Source organism: Notolepis coatsorum (genome assembly GCF_963971535.1).
Source record: "Notolepis coatsorum genome assembly, chromosome: 19".
In the NCBI taxonomy this organism is placed as follows: domain Eukaryota; kingdom Metazoa; phylum Chordata; class Actinopteri; order Aulopiformes; family Paralepididae; genus Notolepis; species Notolepis coatsorum.
The window spans coordinates 90686837-90705673 of NC_140183.1; positions in this window are offsets into that span (position 1 = coordinate 90686837).

Sequence of the window (18837 nt, forward strand, 5' to 3'; positions counted from 1 at the left end):
AGACCAGTTCCTCCTGTTGCCCCTCTGCTACCCTAGTTACCCCTCGGCGACCCTGTTTTTTTTTTGCTAGCCCCACTCTTGTGGTTTCTTCCCCTGCTGGCTTGGCCAGTGCCTTTGTTTTTGTCTTGTTTTGCCCCCTGCCACTCTGCCTGTATTTGTTTTGGGTCGCCAGGTGGCTCCCGTTGAGGGGGGGGTACTGTGAGGTTTTGCCCGCTGCTCACCACCTTTTCTCTGTTTCTTTAAGCCTATACTGTTTATTTTCCCTTCTCACTCACTCTCTCTAGCCCCCACCGTCTCGTTCTTTACCCTCAGTGGCCACACCTGTTCAATTATCTATTATCTCTCGCACCTGTGGTGGCAGGCTAATTAGTCCCCCTGTGGGCTTTAAATACCAGGGCGCTTCCCCTCGTTTCGGCGTGGGGTCGTGTTGTATACTTGCCGAGTCATATTCTCTAAACATCTAGACTCTTTCGGGAGATCCTCTGTTCTGCCTATGCTGTATTGATTCTCCGGCGTAGAGATGTTTGCTCCAGCCTTCGTCTGCTGTCGCCGTTGCCTGAGAGTGGAGACTGGGCTGCGCTCCCTAGACTTCCACGGGAGGCATCCCAGTGATCCACTTCGGACCCCCGCGCAGCTGTTCGTCCTGACGCACATCCAGACCAGCGCAGACGCGCATCTCCTAGACCTTCGAGCTTGGCACGCTCTCCCGACCAGCGCGCAGACGCGCATCTCCTAGACCTTCGAGCTTGGCACGCTCTCCCGACCAGCGCGCAGACGCGCATCTCCTAGACCTTCGAGCTTGGCACGCTCTCCCGACCAGCGCGCAGACGCGCATCTCCTAGACCTTCGAGCTTGGCACGCTCTCCAGACCAGCGCGCAGGAGCGCATCTTCCAGACCTTCGTGCTTGGCACACTCCTCCACGCAGACGCACCCCGATGCGTCTCTCGGTTCCGGTGCGCACTCCAAGTTGTGGCGCACCACTCTGTCCTCGGCTCGGACAGCCGGCTACCCGGTGGCGACACCCTCGCCACCGCCGCCTGTTCCAGCACTCTGTTCCTCGGCTCCGACAGTCGGCTACCCGGTGACGACACCCTCGCCACCGCCGCTGTTCCAGCACTCTGTTCCTCGGCTCCGACAGTCGGCTACCCGGTGACGACACCCTCGCCACCGCCGCTGTTCCAGCACTCTGTTCCTCGGCTCGGACAGCCAGCTACCCGGTGGCGACACCCTCGCCGCCGCTGCTGTTCCTGCACCATTACGCATACGCCTGGGTGAGTTTTGATTGTGATGTCACTCACCCAGCGTAATGCCTCTTGCCCACGTCCCGCTGCGTTTCCTGTACCATTACGCATACGCCTGGGTGAGTTTTGATTGTGATGTCACTCACCCAGCGTAATGCCTCTTGCCCACGTCCCGCTGCGTTTCCTGTACCATTACGCATACGCCTGGGTGAGTTTTGATTGTGATGTCACTCACCCAGCGTAATGCCTCTTGCCCACGTCCCGCTGCGTTTCCTGTACCATTACGCATACGCCTGGGTGAGTTTTGATTGTGATGTCACTCACCCAGCGTAATGCCTCTTGCCCACGTCCCGCTGCGTTTCCTGTACCATTACGCATACGCCTGGGTGAGTTTTGATTGTGATGTCACTCACCCAGCGTAATGCCTCTTGCCCTCGTCCCGCTGCTGTTCCTGTACCATTACGCATACGCTTGGGTGAGTTTTGATTGTTAAGTCACTCACCCAGCGTAATGCCTCTTTTGTTCTCACTTAGTTAGTAGTTTGGACATTTCATCTCCCACTCTGTTTTTGTTCTCACTTAGATAGTATTTTTGGACATTACATCTCCCCCTGTGTGTTTGTCACACGAAGATATTATTACTTTGTTACTTTGTTTATTTGGACTGTTCTGCATCTGCTCTGTTTGTTCCCTTTTGAATATTAACCCTCTCCTCTGTTCTGCAGAGCGGCCCAGATGTTTTCCCACCAGTCCCCAGTTCCTCCCTGTCCCCAGCCCGCCTCCGCGGGCCTCAGTCCCCTCTGTCCCTAGTTCTCCCCTTTCTAGTTCCACCTAGTTCCTGGTCCCAAGTTCTCCCCTTCTAGTTCCACCTAGTTCCTTGTCCCTAGTTCTCCTAGTCCCCAGTTCTCCTGTTCCCTAGCTCTCCTTGTCCCGACATCTCCTAGTCTCTAGTTCCTCTGTTTCCTTTAACCTTCCCCTAGCGTTCCTTTAATGTTTCCCCTAGCGTTCTTTAACCTTCCCTTAGTGTTCCCTTTTCCTGCCCGCCTCTTAAAGGCACCTAGTTTTTCCCCTCTTGTTATATTCCTGTATTTGTGTTCTCCCTTAAAGGGACAGTGCCCTTTTTTCCCTGTCTCTCAATAAATATCTGTTTCTTGGCAAACCATCATACCTGTCTTGTGTTGTGCGATTGGGGTCGGTTACAAACCATAACAGTTTTCCCCTGTAAAAAAATGTCAGTGAAATTTTTCTTCTTCAAAAATGGCCAAAATTGACAGCTCTGATCAGGCCTGCACTGCAGTATTGCCTGCAGTAATTATTCGTGCAGAATACTTCACAGGTTGACCCATTGTTAAATAAATAATAAATAACAGCCAATCAAAATAGGCTATTAACTTCATCTAAGCACGGACTGTGCAGTTAAAGTCTTGCCATTGAATGGAGGATTTAATGATTGACAGCCCTTGACATCCAATACACGGAGGTTGAATGATTGGCAGCAAATCCAATCAGAGTCTGCCTGGTAAAATACATGCAGAACTGCAGCTGGGCTGGCGTCAGTGTTCTAGTCAAAGTTGTGTTCCATCATCTCATGTGTGCATTTTGCCTGAAGAAGAACATTAATTTGCCTAATATAATCATTCATATTTTAAGATCTTTATTCACTTGTTCACTTATTGTTGTGCACTGGATGATATATATATATTTTTTTATCTCAGTTGAAGACTAGTAAGATATTCCTTTATTAATCCCCTTGGGGAAATTCGTGAAGTGTAGTTGTAGTTGACGTGAACGTGCCATCTTGGACAGTGAAGGCAAGCTAACTTGTAGCTAGTAGTTTACAGTACAGCTGTACCAACACACAGTAGGCTAAATTAAACTTTGCGCCAACATTAGGACCGAAGTATAAACCAGCAACTGAGTAACATGAAGAAGTGGACTTATGCACCTGGATCAGAAAAAAGTAAGTTGTAGTGTTTGTAAAACGAAAGCCTGATTAGCCTGGATGCTAACGTTAGCTAACTGTTTAGAGAACAATACTTGTAGTAGACTTGATTAAGGGATTGCAACGTTGTTAACTTGGCTATGTCACATTATAAACACAATGTAATGTATCACGTTGGCTGCTGGCTGCTAATGCAGCCTGCAGATAATATTTATGTGCACTGTGTTAGTTATAAATGAATTAATGTTGCCGCTAGCTTGTGGCTAGGCTAGCGTTCTTTGCTAATGGCTAACGTTAGCTAGTCGAATTGTTTAGAGACTTGAATAAGGGAATGAAACGTTGTTAACTTGGCTATGTCACATATATAAACACAATGTAATGTATCACGTTGGCTGCTGGCTGCTAATGCAGCCTGCAGATAATATTTATGTGCACTGTGTTAGTGGTGCTGCCTAAATGAATGAATGTTTGCCGCTAGCTTGTGGCTAGGCTATCGTACATTGCACTGATCAGATCTAGTGACTAGTGCCTCTGTGGAGGAGGAAGTAAACATTGCCAGGCATTCTGGTCATTGTAGTTCTCCCTCTTTTCACCGACAGTTAAGGGAGACATGACATGCTGGTTTGATGAAATGTATAGTGTAAATGAAATGAATAGTGTATGTATATTCAATAGTAGTATTGATAGTATATTAGCCACTGTATACTGTACATGGTCTGCTTGATTTGATCGGGCCGCCGAGCCATTGTCTGCTTGGTTTGATCGGGCCGCCGAGCCATGGTCTGCTTGGTTTGATCAGGCCGCCGAGCCATGGTCTGCTTGGTTTGATTTAGGGGAGTGGTCTGCCCTGCGAGGGGGGCCCCGACATATTGCGCAACACCACTGCATACCATTGACTCAGAAAGGTCTGTTTTATTGAAATCGTCACAGCAGTATAGTTTGTTTATACTTCAGAAGGATGATATTTAAACATGGTCCCCAAAATGAATGGAAGCGAATGAGGAGCCTGACACCTGGGAGAAATGGGGGTGTTGCAGCGTTGGGGATGTTTAAAAAATATAATTTAATATATAATATAATAATTTGTGCTTCACCTAAAAATTTGGTCAGCAGCCTCCACTGGTCTTTGTATAACACTTTTATCATATTAATGAATCCATTTCCTAACCCCATCCTTCCGAGTACTGCCCATAAATAAGACCATTCCAACCTATCAAAGGCCTTCATCGCATCCAAGGATAATACAGCTGTAGGAGGCGCGGCATCCTTGCTGGCGTCTAACACATGTAGTAACCGTCTTATATTAGCTAGCTTTACATTGTCATCCACTAAAAAGTGCGTTTCGCTTAAAAGAGCCACATCAACCTGTTTGCTTTTCATCAGTGTAAGCACGCTTTTATGTTTATGTTGTTTGTTTAGTCCCCCAGTATTCCAAATCATTATATTCAAACTAGCCATAATCTAAACATTTGCTGTATTCTTGTGTATAATTCGTCTGGAGTACCAATTCACAATAGATATATATCCAATTATTGAGGTCCTGTAGCCGAGCTTGAAAACACACATATAAACCCATACATATAATCCCCCCCTCCCTTAACATTATATTCTTGTAGCCAAATGAATGCTGTGACGAGGCTTAAAATTGATTTTGTCCCAACCGCAGACACAAATCGAATTAAAATGTTGGATGCACATCCTATAGTCTACATTGTCAATCTCCTGACCTGTTAGTCATACAGTCACAACATTTGCTGTGATTATTGATGACCCTTGGAAGGAGAAACATGTTGATTTTGGTTACCCTGTAACCTTTCTTCTAGTACCGCCATTATGGATTAATAGCCTGGTCTGTTGACATTTGCAATATCAGCAACTGTTGTTTCCGTCATCTACCCAGTAAAATGTGAAAGTAACAGCAAAGTGGAGAGATTGTTAGGCCTTGGATGCAGTCTGCACTCTACTGACTGCATTACTAAAGCCTTATTTTGGAATGAAACTCTTCAAACACTATTAGCCTCACAAGTCGGCCATGATAGCAAGGACTTCAGCCTCCTGTCAGGGCTGCACTTAAATACATTTTCTTGTATCTTGTACTTTACTTGAGGGAACTTTGTACTTTCATTCCACTACATTTCAAAGTAAATATTGTACATTTTACTCAACTACATTTATCTGAGCCTCCCCCAAAAAAGATTTAGCATACAAGACATGGCATAAATTGATGAAGATGAAGTACTTTAACATTTTAAAACAGCAATCTGAGGGACACAGAGCAGCATAACTGGACCACTTTAACAACCTTCAGGTCAATATATCGAGGGTTGAATGCACTGAAATACAAGAACACCCTATAGAATATGTACTGTACTTTAACTTTTTTTTTATCCACTTTTTCTCCCATTTTCTATTTTTCTCCCATCCCAATTTTCATATCATCCAATTCAACCCTCCCCTGTCTTTGAACGCTGTTTCATGCCTCCCAAAAGCCGGCTGCAATGTGGACTAAGTCATACATAGCACGAGTCCCCTCCGATACTCGAGGTAACAGCAGTCGCATCTTTCCACCTGCACGGCTCGATCTTTCAGCGTCAGGGGTCTGGGCTTTTGAGGGGCCCCGTCCCCGTCGCTTCCTGATTCTACTGCGCAGGCGCATCAACCGACCTGTAGGAGTCGCTGTCCACAACGCCCAATCCCCACCCATCAGTTTCCCTCCCCCTAATACTGCCAATGTGTATTAGTGCGGACGACCAGCTAAACTGAAAGCAATGTGGAGCGCTGGGCTCGAACAGGGCGGCGAACCTGTTCGAGCCGAGTCTCCAGTATTCGTGGTGAGCGCCTTGCCCACTGCACCACATAGCCGCCCCTGTACTTTTACTTTTGAAACTTAATACAGTACATTCAATATCAAATAGTTCTCTACTTTTACTCAAGTAGTAGCTACAGTACCATCTACAGTACCATATACAGTACCAGCTACAGTAGTAGCTACAGTACCAGCTACAGTAGTTTGCTGTGCTGTTTCACTGCTAGGTATACTAAACACAGTACATAGATTATTGAATTGATCATAAGTGAATCCAGTGGCATATTTGAAATAGGCTGGTACACGGCTGTGCTGCAAGACCTCTGGTGTTAATCTATTTGGTACTTGATTAAGTCTCAGAACAGTATTTATACTCGTCAGTGATTAGATTTGTGCTTGTTGATTTCTCAATCGTTCATCTCGCTCCTCTTGTCCACTTCTTCCATTGGGCTTGGGGGAGGCTGCTCCACAGGCCGGCGCTCCCCATCTGGACAAAAGACAGTTAGCAAACGTTAAGTTAGCTAAAAACACCAGCTAACTAGCGAGGAAGAAAAGTCAGACAGCAAATTAATGACCGCAAAGTTGATGTTGATAACACTGTAGCTAGCTAGCTAGGATAACACCTAGTTGTGTATGTGGTCGACGACACAGCAGAATCCATCGCTTGCATTTGTTGATTTTCTTTTGGGCTTCGGAAAATATACTCCTCCATCCAGTCTTTCAGGGTACCTGGTGTCCGAATTACAGGTACCCCACACACAGCGTTTCACCATCAGATATTAGCTAGATAATAAACATAGAAACTGAACTCATCACAGTGGTTTCGATCACAGACATCTGGTATTGGTTTGATGCGCCCTACAAACAGCGTTTCAGGTGATGTCCGAGTATTCTGCAAGCAAGGATTTTCGCTGTGATATGATTGGACAAATTATATTTGGGGCGTGGTTTAGCGACAGGTCTATTGGCAGGGGTGGAAGTCGATGGGTGTGAGCCTCCCACACGTTACACCTCGCCAATGAGAGTCCGCGCCGGCAGGTGAAAAGATGTGACAGGCTGCCTCCTCGTGTACCGGAGGGGACACGTGATGCAAGGCTTCTATCCTCCCTACAACCAGCCAGTGGGGGGCATATTCGAGCAACGTTCAAGACAGGGTAGGGAAGAATTGGCACAATGGAATTGGGATGGGAGAAAAATAGAAAAAGAGGAGAAAAAGTGGATAAAAAAAAGGATATAGGGGAGAAAGTAATCATTCTTCTTCAGTATAGCACTGAAACACCTGCCTAAGCCCTGAAACGGACTGGAAGCAGTATGGATCCACTTCCCTTCGGCTCAGCACCCATGTTAATAATAATAATAATAATAATAATAATAATAATAATAATAATAATAATAATAATAATAATAATAATAATTTAATTACTCATGTTAATGGGCACTGCTGTTGACAGCGGACCACCCAGCGCAACACGGAGGGGTAGGGGCAGGGGTGCAGTGGTAATTGCCTGTACTCTGTTTATAATGACGTCACGTGCACACGCGCACATACATCCCTCGCGTGTGCACAGAACAGATGATTATTATGCATAACTAGTAGGAAACATGTTTGTATAGGAAATTACTAGTTTTAGTTTAGTTTTTGTAAATATTGCCTTGAAATAGAGAAGCTGAAAAAGGTAGCAGGATGTAGCATTCAATATATAAAGAAATTATATTGTCAACAGACATGGTTGAAAAACAAACAATGTTTTAAATGTAATTGTAGATACAATATTGTAGTTATATATCAACTGGCTTCGCGTGTCGCTCTGCCTTCTGAGATAACCCATTATCTCCAGCACCTAGTGTGCTCCGGGGAACAAAACAAATGCACCCACTTGCACATGACCACGCCACTCCCATGCGTCCCCTATATTACGCCGGAAGTGGTCACGCCTCACCCTTGCACTTCTGAACTGGAGATTGTTTGTAGCGAACGACTACGCAATGTTGGGCTTCGCCAGAAGTACGCCAGCCCCCGGATCCTTCTCAGCACGTCCACAGTGCGGCGGTCCTATCCTGTGTTTTTTCCCCGTCGCTTGACAGCGGACCGATGGACTTCGCGCGACATTTAGCAGTCGAGCTACGTCGCGCTCAGGTAGGGCCTGCGCTAGCAGGCATTGGTACTGGCATGGGTAATACTGCTTGTTGTCTCGTGAGACGACCGAGTGATGTATTGGCGCAGGGGGCGGGATATTTGGATAAACGTGGTCATCATGACTCACTTTTGAGATGTTTTTCCAAGTATCCTAGCGCGCAGCTAATCCTAATGCTACAATGTTGGGGCGTCGTTCCCATGTACCCCGCCAGGGCTGTCTTTACTCTTCCCTCCTCTTAACCATTCATGCTGACGGTCAATCGGTGTCTAATGTTGGGGGTTTAGCGGAGGCTTATTTACCCTTTACATGGGTGGATGGGCTGACGACAGGGCTCAGGGCAGGTGTGAATTTTGTGAATCTATGAATAAAAAATGGGGGACCCTGATGGAGACAGGACTAAAGTTTTCTCTGGTCTGCATCCCCTTAACAATTGTGTGTATTGGACTAGCCCATTCTGCAATATGTTAATAGAGTTTTCGTTCATTCATTCATTTATCCCGTCACGGGTGCACACTGCAGGGGAGGTTGTTGCATGCCTACTAGTGGAGCAGTGCTTCACTAGTAATAGACTTTGGTCAGCAGCCGCCACTGGTGTTCCGTGCTTAGTGGTGCAGGTGGCATCGGTCCTTTGCCCTGACATGGTGGAACGGTATCCCGCCCGGCCGACGGGTCGTGGGGCCTTAGTGCTAGCCGACGTTAACACCATTGCGCAAGGTTTTGAGGTTATTCAGTTTTGACCCAGCTGCAAGTGAATAACCGCAGGGAGGGCTAGGGTGCTGTCAACGGTTGTTTACAGGCATCTTGGTTGTGGCAATCTCCCCTTGAGGGGTCCTCCTCAGTGCTCCCCTCTCCGTGGGTGGACCTTGGTCTGTCCACGGAGGCGCGGGCGGTATTTGACCTGGGCTCCACGCCACCCCACACCGCGCAGCCAGAGGTGAGAGTACGGCCTCGCCAACGTCTGCGGCGAGGCCCCCGGCCAGCGGCCATGTTTCCCCCGCCTGAGATACCCTGGACACAAAGGAAACAGGTGATCACAAGGCCGACAGCCTCAGCGGCCCGAGGGATCGGCTATATTAGATGGGCACGCCCTAAAAAAACTTTGCCATCTAGCTGTGTCTAGCACGCTCTCCGGTTACTCCGCCCCGCTACGCTACGGGACTCAGGGCTCTGATTTGTCCCCTTTGGCTGCGGGCCGCGTTCTTCCAGTGAAGTGCAAGCGGCCCCACATTTCGCTTCTCATGGAGACAGGGGCTGACACCCAGTTGCTAGCTAGGCCTGGGTCTGTCTATGAGAATGCTGTGCTATCAAGCGGCTCCCACACCACACGTCCTGCGTCTGGTGTTGTCGACGGAGCAGGGTTCCCTGAAAATTTTTGTCAGAGGGGGAACTCTAGGCCCAGGAGGTCGCAGCGTGGGTTCCCCCCAGCCCCACCCTCGCCAGGCTGGGTATTACGTTAGTGCCTCCCCCGTCTGGACTTCCGATCCCGCGGTGGTCAGTTAGGCACGCGTAATTTGGGTGGTAGTAATATCACTACAGGGCTACGGTGTGTAGAGACCCACCCTATCGGGCAGTGTGGGACCACACACCATGCATGTCCAGCTGCAGAGCAGGCTGTCCTCAGCAAGCTAAGCCGGGAAGATGCTCAGCGAGGGAGCCGCTCCCCCCGTATCAGACCGCCGCTTCTGTCGGGGTCCCCCCATTGGGTGCGATTGCCTCGTTGGCTCCGCGGGATCCCCTGCTCGTGCGGTTGGCGAGACCAGGGTTGACAACACACCGCGGGAGGGACCGGGCCACCTATCTACGATTCCTAGCGGACCAGCGGCAGTTGGCGGCGGGGGCGTTTTGGAATTTTTTACCACGTATGGCTGCAGTAGTAGCCATATGTCGTGTGGATGGAGAGAATGCTGAGGGCGGCGCTTGTGTTTCAGTTTACACACCCCCGCCCTCAGTTTTTGGGTTTGGTACAGACTCTATTATCAGAGTCCGCGGCAGTGACAGCCCTGGCCGAGGAGATTCGTTCTCTTGCGGCGAAGCAGGCCGTCATCGTGGTCCCATGGGATGACACGATGAGCGGCGTTTCCTCCCGATATTCTCTGGTGCCCAAGAAATCGGGGGGGGGGGGGGGGGTGTCAGACCCATACTGGACCTGTCCCATGGAAGGTTCAGAATGTTGACCGTCACCCACCTGTTAAGCGCTGTCAGGTGGGGGACTGGTTCACCTCCATAGACCTGAAGGATGCATATTCGCATCCCCATCTTCCCTCCTAGGACATACCTACGCTTCCTTTTTCAGGGCTTAGCGTACGAGTACCAGAGGCTGCCGTTCGTCTATTCTCTGGCTCCTCGCATCTTCACCAAGTGCGTGGAGACCGCGCTGGGGCCTCTGCGTCGTCGGGGGATACAAATTGTATTCTACCCTGGACGACGTTCTGGTCCTCGGCCGGTCAGAGAAGATTGCCAGGTCTCATACCAGGCAGGTGGTGGAATTCCTCACCAGCCTGGGTTTTGCTGTAGACTGGAAGTAGAGTACTCCTCTTCCCAGTCAACGGGTGGAGTACTTGGGCTTATTTCTAAGCTCAAGGTCTATATGGGCATTCCTCTCAGAGCGGCGGCGAGTGGATGTTCTCGGCGCGCTCGGGAGGTTCCGTCCTAGGACGGTTACGGCGCTGTCCGTGATGCGCCTGCTCGGTATAATGGCATCTGCTCACTCTGTGGTCCCTCTTGGCCTCCTCTTCATGAGGAGGATACAGAGGTGGTTTTTCCAGTATGGAAATAGACCCGGTGAGAGACAAGTGGAAGCGGCTGAAGGTTCCCATGTCAGTACTGGGGGACCTCGCCCTCTGGGGGCAGCAGGCTGTCACACATCACAGTCTTCACCGACGCCTCCGTCGAGGGATGTGGGGGGGGCGTGTCGGGCCAACGCAGTAGGGGGCAGCTGGCAGGACCATGCTGCACTACATTTCAATGTGTTGGAATTGAAGGCAGTCCTTCTGGTCCTCAAACGGCTCGGCCACTTTGTGGTGGGCAAGCATGTTTTGATCAGGACGGACAACACGACAGCGTCGTATATCGACAGACAGGGAGGAGTACGCGCCCCCCGTCTGCACCGGGCGACGGTCGAGCTCTGGCTATGGGCATCTCTCAATCTGCACAGCCTGAGGTCTCTCCACATCCCCGGCAGGGAGAATGTGGGTGCAGATGTGATGTCACGGGCGGTCCTCACCCCGACGAGTGGGGACTATGTCCAGACATAGTCAGACAGGTCTGGGACCGATTCGGGGAGGCCACGTGGACCCGTTTGTGAGCAGACAGTCCCACCAGTGCCCCTTGTGGTTCTCGGTCAGTCGGAAGGACAACCCCTCTCTGGGGGTGGATGCCTTCTCGATGTATCCGTGGCCGCCCGGGATTCTGTACGCGCCCCCCCCCCCCCCATACACCTGATAGCTCAGCTGTTGGGGCGGGTACGTCAGGAGCGCAGGACTTTGATCCTGGTCGCGCCGGGCCGCGTCTATGCTTTTACCAACGCGTTCCGTATTTCCGGGTTCCCGTTTTGCGCTCTGATTGGCCACTGACCTACGCTAGTACGCCCCCCTCGCAAATCCCCTCAAGACAGATTTAACTGGGTATAGGAAGGAAGTACCATACGAGCCGCAAATTGAACATGCAGTGAGTCTGCGACAACAACCCAATAATAAACACTCGAAACAGCTATTACCAGACAATTACAACAGCAGTGGTGCCTGCTTCAAATGTCACGTATTATAGGCTAGCCGTGTAGATCTATTCGGAATAATAAACATATACGCCCCTCTAGCAAAACATGACACAATGTGATCCTATCTCCGATAGAGCGGCTGGTCGCAGAGACGCGAGTTGAACGAACACATCGGGAGGAGAATGAATGAATGAATGAAAACTTTATTAACAGATTGCAGAATGGGTACAATACAGTACGGCTCAATACACACAATTGTTAAGGGGATGCAGACCAGAGAAAGACGTTTGTCTTGTTTACATCAGGGTCCCCCATTTTCAATTCAGTGAATTGTGACCAGGAGAATAGACCAGACGCGCATCATCCTATAATAACCTCATGTCCCCAAAGGCGATTAAATGAAAATCTACTTCATTCATAAAACACGGCAGGCCTGTGTGTGACTATATTACTTGTTGTCAGCGATGGGATTGTCTTCTTTATAGATAAATAAGCCATTGTTGTTGTAGAGCCGCCCGTGTTGTTGTGATGATGCATCTCTAGAGCAAGACTCGCTATAAATGTTTCAAAGTGTAACTCAACTGAAGAAGACCGTATAGCCTGCTGTACTGAATTGTCCGGTAAGTCTAACTAACAACAAGGCTATATTGCTCCATTCAGTGTTTATAGTAATAACCTATTTGACCTCATCATCACCGACCAGGGAACCCACACTGTGGCCGGATAATAATAAACAATAGCGCACAGACACACGCTCATAGCGAGGGGGGCGTACTAGCGTAGGTCAGTGGCCAATCAGAGCGCAAAACGGGAACCCGGAAACACGAATGCGTTGGTAAAAGCATAGACGCCGCCGGGCCGGGGCTTGGATGTGTGGTTCCCGGCCCCGATTCAGCTCTTGGTGGCCCCACCGTGGCCTGTTCCGTGGTCACCGCGGGCCCTCTCTCAGGCACGCGGAACTCTGTTCTGCCTCCTGTTCTGGGGCGGCCTCTAGGCTTGGCTGCTGAAAGGGTGAATCTGGTGGGGATGCGTCTTAACTCTTCAGTGGTTAACGCCGTCCGGAACGCGCACGCTCCGTCCACTACCGCGGCTTACGCAGGGAAGTGGCGTATGGTTCGAGAGTGGTGTGAGGTTGGGAGCTTGGACCCGGTATCATGCCCCCTGGACTCGGTTCTGTCCTTCTCCAGTCTATCCTGGATGGGCGGTCGGCCTCGACAGTGAAGGTATATGCCGCAGCTATATCTTCTTGTCATGTAGGCTTTGAGGGCAGAACACTGTTCAGTCACCCTCTCGTGGGACGTTCTTGCTTGGTGCACGGCGTCTCAAGCCTGTGGAACGTTCTGTCTCCGAGTCGGGACCTCCAATTGGAAAGGCTGTTGGGGGCTCCGTTTGAGCCTCTTGAGCAGGCGCCATCTGATCGCTCGTCTTACGACCGCGTTCCTTTTTTGGGCCATCATCTCATCTCATCATGGGTGAGCCATGTGCTCACTCGGTGCGGTCGGAGTACCTGTCTATTCGGGCCGATAGCAGGCGACTCTGTGGCCTGATCCGGCCTTCATGCCAAAGAATATCCGGAGCTCTTGTCGCTCCTGGGATATTGTGCTTCAGGCGTTTCGCCCTCCTCCTCACGCTAGTGGGTTGGAGGTGAGCCTTCACCTGTCGTGTCCTGTCCGTGCACTGAAGGTTTACCTTAGTCGCACGCGGGATCTCAGGGCTTCCGATCAACTGTTTGTTTGTTACGGTGGCCCTCGCGCGGGTAAGGCGCTGTCCAAGCAGCGAGGGCATTGCCCTTTGCTACACGTTGGCTGGACAGGTTCCCCCCGGGGGCATCAGGACGCACTCCACTCGTGGTGTGGCGGCCTCTGCTGCCCTGTTAGGAGGGGCCTCGGTGGAGGACATTTGTGCTGCGGCCTCCTGGTCCTCCCTGAGTCGTTTCGTTAGGTTTTACCTCATGGACATGACTGGGGGTTCTGTCTCCCAGGCGGTCCTGAGGTCCGGGACCTCTCCTGCATCCCGCCATCAGGTGGGCTAGCAGGGGTGTGTGGGTGTGGACCGTGGGGTGCTGTGTCACACGTGGTCCCGCTTGCTCTGTGCGTTCGGGGGTGCCTGGTTCCCCTTTTTTCGCACTTTGGTGGAGTTGACTGCCTCCCCCCCTTCATTAGGACGGGCGGGTGGACGGGACTCCCCTACTCCCTGGCTGGGGCTTACGGGCCCTCAGGGGGTGCATTTGTCTGGGCCACACGTCCGCTCTGCCCTTTATCTCAGAAGGCAGAGCGAGACGCGAAGCCAGTTGATATATAACATAAGGTTATCCTATAACCCTAGTTATATGATACTGGCTGAGCGTCTCACTCTTTAGCAGTGATGCCACAGATTACTTGTAAAAGTAATCCGATTACTGATTACTGATTACTCCTTTAAAAAGTAATCCAAGTTACTTTACTGATTACTTGATTATCAGAGTAACTTAGTTACTTTGAAAGTAACTAGGTTACGAAGTCGTCGTCGTTCCCCCAACCGTTTTTTTTAAACGCTTTATTGAAAGTGCATAAATTGTTTTTAACTTGTTTCTCTGCACATAACGTAAATTGTTAAACTAGTGCTTCAGCTTCTGTACCATCAAGTATGGTAAAGCAACAGTCTATGATGCTCACAGCATTAGAGCAGCCAGCCAGTGGTTTTACAAAACCAGTGTATCCATTCACATCTAACAAATGCAGGCTGAACTATTCAATTATATCAACTGTAACTATTAAATTGTTTTTATAAATGTCTCTCTATAAACATACAATCAGTCTCTCTTTAACATGTAAATTAACTGTAAATCTGGCAAATAAGAGCTTTTGCTCTGCCACCATCAAATATACATTAATCAAAAGGGAAAGAAACAATCTCTCTCTTTTGCTGTTTGGCTGGCCTCCGAGTCCTCCTGTACCTAGTCGAAGCGTCGGCTAGTGTTGTGATTCCAGATGCTTTCAATGCAATTGGATGTGCTGTTTTTAGCGGTAGACAGTATTTTGTTTCCTCCGCATATGAACGTGAAGTAGTGACGTTTAGACGAGCGTTTTTGGGATGGAAGTCTGAACAGAAACTCACTTTTAATTTTGCCAAGCGTTTTGGGGTGGAATTCTCCGACGACGGAGCCCTGCTGTCACACGATTGGCGCATATGTCACATGACGTACTGTGAAGACCCGCCCTACTCTGCCTCTGATTCGCAGACTGTGGATGAGGAATGTGATTGTACCAAAGCAGAGTCACTCACAGACAGAGTGTCCAGTCACGCCGCGGGGGGACACATTCTTGTGTAACCCTTTCACTGCCACACTACGTCACTCCCAAAAGAAAAACAGCTCAAAATGTATTTTTGACTGTCGAAAACGAAATAAAATACTGCATTCCGCCTGCATTATGAATTTATGATGAGATAGTAACGAAATAGTAATGCACAGCCACTTGGACAAGTAACTGCAATCAGATTACTGGCTTTTAAAGATTAACGCGTTAGATTACTATTTTCGTAGTAACGCGTTACCGGCATCACTGCTCTTTAGCGGCCTGAGGTCCCTTGGATGTTTTCCGCTTATGGAAATCTAACTGGGAAGGGTGAGGTGTGACCACTTCCGGCATAATATAGGGGACGCATGGGAGTGGCGTGGTCACATGCAAGTGGGTGCATTTGTTTTGTTCCCCGGAGCACACTAGGTGCTGGAGATAAGGGGTTATCTCAGAAGGCAGAGCGAGACGCTCAGCCAGTATCATATAACTAGGGTTATAGGATAACCTTACGTTACAATTTCATGAATTAAATTATCTTAAACTAGAAAAGTAAATACAAACTAAATTAACAATGTAACTTACAGTTTACAGAAGGACAGTTTCCTTCTGAGGCACAACTTAAGAAATGTCTCATCCTTCCAGTCGGGACCATTTTGTCACATAGTGAGAGCTCCACAGCTCAAGCAAACCCCCACAGGGCTTGTATTTTGGTTTGGCTCTTCTCGTTCTTTGTTATGCTATTGTTATGCAAAGACAAGTAGCTAGATAAGTACCGGTACTTGGCGCACGGCACGGCGAGTCGAGTGAAAGTTGTGAACGCATTTTTGTGTGCATGTGCGTGCTTCTGCTCAGAAAAGTGGTGGAACGGCGTGGTACCGCGTGGCATGAGCACTGCACCTCTGGGTAGGAGTAAAAATGACCACCCAGCGCAACGCGGAGGGGTAGGGGTCGTGACCACCCAGCGCAACGCAGAGGGGTAGGGGTAGTGACCACCCAGGGCAACGCGGAGGGGTAGGGGTAAAAGCGGAAAGGCTATTTTATCTGGGTGCCGGACACAGATTCCATAGAAATACACAGAGAGATTCACTCGCAGCCAGAATACATTCAAAAACCCAGCGCTTGGTGTGTTTTGCTCTAGCATCAAATTATGCCTCTCACATCAGCCCATTCTGCGCCTACTTCCAGTCTGTTTCAGGGGTTACCCTGACAAGGAATTGAAGTGGAACGGACGGGGAACGCATGCTGAACGGGTGTGCGTAGACGTCTGTAGTAATATTGACCTTGAATTCCATAACTAAGATGTGTGAATAAAAGAAATGAATCCATAATGTAAAAACAAGGCTTAGCCAAAAGTGATTACTGGTGTTAGAAAAGACATTCCAAACAAACCCCCGCTCACGGGTAAGACTGGATTAGAGAACAACAGTTGCCGGTCATAAAAGGCCACAGGGGAAGTCACACCCCACAGTAAACAGTGGCCGCCTAAATAGCAGAGGAACAGCCGGTCTAGCAGATAACTAACAGACACATTCAAGGAACTATCAATGTGGTTTCATAGGATGTCTGGTATCAGTCTAAGAAAGCACTGACTGTACTTGGATGATATTAGACATCTATAACCATATAGAAGGAATGTTAAAGTTATATATTAATTTAGAGGAGGTGGGGGCAGCCGGCCCCCACAGAGAAACCCAGGAGATCGATTGGGGACAGCCCCCACAGAAGACCACCTGATTGGACCAAAAAGTACTACTAGAATGTTATGATTGGTGGGAAATGATAGTATTTAAGAGCGAACACAGGGTTAATTCAGGAGCCCAGACCCCTCCCCAGGTCTGCGGCTCCACCGCCACCCATCCAGAGACTACTGTGAGCTGATTGCATTTTACGTGAGTAAATCATGGGAAACACCAATTGTTGTTTAGATTAGAGTAATGTACAGATCCCTGATCTGTAAACCAGATTTACTCATGTGTAATGCTTACAGTATTTTCTCTAATTACATTTATGTTAACAATGACTGTTGTATGTACCTACATGTTGGGGTTTTGAGATGCAAACCTTGTTGATCCTGTGTACAAAACAGACATGATTAATGTATTCTGATAATCCTTGTATGTGAAAAGCAGCCTTTTTATTCACTCCTGGCCGCCGAGACAAATAAATCCATGAGTTGAATTCGAACTCTGTTGTCTGGACTGCACATTTATTCCTTGCTGGCTATATTGGGAGTCAGATGAGGAGACCAAATTCTATCACTTATGATCCTTTTTCCTCCTCCAGTTTAGCGACCTCCTTGTACTGTACAATAACCTTAGATTATTGTTAGGATTCTACTACACGTCCTTATCTGTATCTGTATCTGTTCAACCAACAAAATGATCTGTATCTGTATTCAGGTAGAAGACTGGAAGTGGGCGTGGTTTTAGACGTTTTTTTGTAACAATAATTGTACAATACAAGATTGGAACAGATGTAATACAATTAACATAATGAACATTAGATTCAAGGAACTTACGTTAAATGTGGCAAATGTATTTTCTAACCTAATATTCCTTTGGAAATGGAATTGTTGTGCCTTCAAAGTATCAAATTTAATATGACATAATTAATTATGAATATAGATTTCTTCTTTCTCATACTGTACTATGTTCTGGACATTGAACAAGACATTGAACAATCAGAATCAGAATAAGTACAAGTATACATTAACCTTTTTTACACAGCCTGTAGATGATTACAAGCCAAATAACCACTTTTAGTGCCATTTAGCACCATTTTTCTTAAGAGTGTAGAACAGCAAGCCTTGCACACAACCCTTCCTGCAAAACCAGTGTTCTTTTAAAACAGCCTGTAGACTAATATGTACAGTAGGCTGCCCATTATATTTTTGTTCTCCGACAATAAAGTTGAATCTAATCTAATATTTGTGTGATGTTCTGAAAACAAAATGAGGTTTATAGAGCAGAAAAAGTTAAGGATGATATTATATTAAAATGCTCACTCTGGCCTACAAATTCAAATTGGCCCATGTTCAAGATTTCGTTTCTAAGGTCTATCATCTAATGAATTACTCATACTGTACATAAGGATGATAAATAGCCTAAATATGCAATATGCTGTTTTGCATAAGGAGGAATGAGGAGCAGATTCCGGCACGGTTCCAATAACATAGTTTTCCCCAAGTCTGTTAAACTGACATGATGATCATGTCCACTGTCAAAATAGTTATTTTCTTTTTAATTTTCTTCTTGATTTGGAGTAGTGGAAATATTTTTTATAATATTGATTGAATTGATTGAAAACTTTATTAACAGATTGCAGAATGGGTACAATACAGTACAGCTCAATACACACAAAGTGTTAAGGGGATGCAGACCAGAGAAAGACTTTAGTCTTGTTTACATCAGGGTCCCCCATTTTCAATTCATCAGGACATATATGACACATGACATACATGACATACAGATAGACAGTACTGCTACATCTATACATTTATGACATACCAGATTTGCAAATACAGTACTGTTTGTGATACAAAAAGAGTCCAGAAATTTGGCCCCATAATTACTCATGCGATCCGGATATGGCATGAAACACAAAAAAAATATTCTATCCCACAGAAATGGCATAATCATACTCCCTTATTCAATAACAATGCAATCTTGATTGGAAAACAACCTATAAGATTCCCTAGATGGGAAAAGCAAGGCATAC